The sequence below is a fragment of the Lactuca serriola genome, chromosome 8 (genome assembly GCF_051521515.1).
Source record: "Lactuca serriola cultivar US96UC23 chromosome 8, Lser_US96UC23_V15, whole genome shotgun sequence".
In the NCBI taxonomy this organism is placed as follows: Eukaryota; Viridiplantae; Streptophyta; class Magnoliopsida; order Asterales; family Asteraceae; genus Lactuca; species Lactuca serriola.
The window spans coordinates 711,208-713,108 of NC_136415.1; the positions used below are offsets into that span (position 1 = coordinate 711,208).

Below are 1,901 nucleotides of genomic sequence, written 5' to 3' on the forward strand. Positions count from 1 at the left end.
GTCCGAAAGCGATACCGGGACGGAATTTGAAGAACACATGAGCGAACCCGAGAACGAGCCAAGGAACGAGATGGCAGCAATTGAAGAAATGTCCATGGGAGCTTACAAGAAGCGGATTCGAGAAGATGTGGGTCCCGGTTTAGTCCAACCCGCAATACCTGCCACTGCCACATTCGAGCTGAAGGGACTCATATTGACTGCACTAAAGGACATCCCATTTTTCGGGAAAGATCATGAGGATGCTTTTAAGCATCTAGATGAAGTCAACGACATTGCGGATTACTTCAATGTCCCAAATGTCAACAGAAACACAGTCTTTCTTAGGATGCTTCCCATCACTTTCAAAGGAGCTGCTAAGGAGTGGTTAAAAGCACTTCCACCGGGTACAATTACCACTTGGGCTCAAATGCGTGAGCAATTCCTGGACTAGTTTTGCCCACCATCCAAAATAGCCAAACTCAAGAACGCAATAGCCAACTTTGAGCAACAGCCGGGGGAGTCATTATACGAAGCATGGGAGTGGTACAAGGGCTTGCTCAGAAATTGCCCTCAGCATGATCTAAATGTGCACCAAGAGATGTCAATCTTTTATGATGGGGTCAACGTGATGACAAGACAACTCCTTGATTCTCATGGACCTTTGACAAAGAAAAATCCAAGGGAGGTCAAGGAGCTAATTGAAGAATTCGCGAAGCACTCTCGCGAATACCACAACCCGAGGCAAGATGGAATCAAAGGCGGCGGAGGGGCCCAAACTGAAGAAATAGCAGCTGTAATGGCCATGTTGAATAATATGGATCGAAGGATAACACAAATGGACCAATCGATACATGCCATAAGAGTGGGTTGCGATAGATGCAGTGGTCCACACTTGACCAAGGACTGCAATGTAGATTAGTTTGGGAACAGAAAAGCTCAAGTGTGCTACTCTAATGGGGATAAATTTGATGAGGACTGGAGGAAACCGAAGAAGGAGTGGCTGCCATATGAAGAGTATAAGAAGCAAAAAGAAGAGAAGTATATGCAGACAGGTCGAGGCCTTTATCAGAAGGAGCAGCCACCAGCCGAGAAGAAACCCGACCTAGAGACCATTTTGATGAAGTTTATGGAAGCTTCAGAAAAGAGACACGATGCCACTGATTCTGCTATTATGGAACAACAAACTTTGATAAAGAATCAACAAGCCTCCATCCACAACCTTGAAGTACAATTTGGTCAACTAGCCACTCTAGTTCATGAAAAACTGTCCCCGAAGAATCCCGAAGTGAAGACCCAATCTCACGTAATGGCCATCGATACTGAAGAAGAAGCAATCTCTGAGTTCCTGGAGACATTGGAAGAAGAACCATAGCAGCCCGATCCAAAACCTAAGAAGTCAAAATTCGAAAGTGAAAAAGTTGTTGAACCAGCTTCGCCACGAAGTGGCACTCCTCTGGCCACAACGTGGCGCATGTCTGATAAAAAATTCTTTGAACCCGTTCCAGCTTATCAACCACCTTTGCCATTTCTAACCCGAGCTGCACTTAGTCTACTGGAGAAGGAACATTTAGAGTTTGTAAAGCATGTGAAGGGGATTCCGATTAATACCCCCTTTGTCGAATCCTTATCCAAAACTCCTGAGAACCAGAAATTACTGCAAGATTTGATAGACACTCGCAGACAATTAAAGAAGTAGTCAAAGATGGTTCTAAGTGAACAAACCTCAAAAGCCGTGTTGGGAGAGACACCAGAAAAGATGGGGGGTCCTGGACGCCTCTCTCTTCCGTGTGAGTTTGGTAATAAAATGAAGGTTAATGCTTTAGCCGATTCTGGGGCTAACATTAATTTGATGCCTTTTTCATTTTATCAAAAATTGGAGATCCAGAAGACGAAGGCTACAAAAATGAAGATTCACATGGAGA

The 1,901-nt window shown here is 44.6% G+C and overlaps 1 non-coding gene across 1 annotated transcript; it reads right to left on the minus strand.

Annotated features, from left to right (window-relative positions):
• Positions 1–454: 454 nt before the first annotated feature.
• LOC145071916 (small nucleolar RNA R71) lies at positions 455–561 on the minus strand. Its single transcript, XR_013690878.1, has one exon. It is a non-coding gene; the product is annotated as a small nucleolar RNA R71 (small nucleolar RNA).
• Positions 562–1,901: the final 1,340 nt, after the last annotated feature.